Source organism: Penaeus monodon, chromosome 34 (assembly GCF_015228065.2).
Source record: "Penaeus monodon isolate SGIC_2016 chromosome 34, NSTDA_Pmon_1, whole genome shotgun sequence".
Classification (NCBI taxonomy): Eukaryota; Metazoa; Arthropoda; class Malacostraca; order Decapoda; family Penaeidae; genus Penaeus; species Penaeus monodon.
Window position 1 is genome coordinate 17,158,912 of NC_051419.1, and position 372 is coordinate 17,159,283.

Here is a 372-nt window from a genome sequence, read left to right on the forward strand (position 1 = left end):
TGTAGCACATTATGCTTAAGGGCATTATAACTTTTGTAAAAATCTAGGTTCTGGACTATGAAACACGAAATTAATTACTTGGGAGACCTATATTCTCCATAAATAGCACTATATGCAAACATAATCGTAAAGCTGATTATATATCATTAATAATTTATTTTACTTGTCAATTTTATTTAAAATCATACTAATATTTTATTCTTAATTATTCAGCAGTAAATATAATATCACAATCAATAATTTCCCCTATTACTGTAAATTATGGAATATTGTCAGTAATGCAAGTAATAGCCTAATAAAATTTTACAAGAGTAATTTGATGTTTTGCAATAAACATCAAGTAATTTTATGTAACCTCTCCTTTCTCCCTTC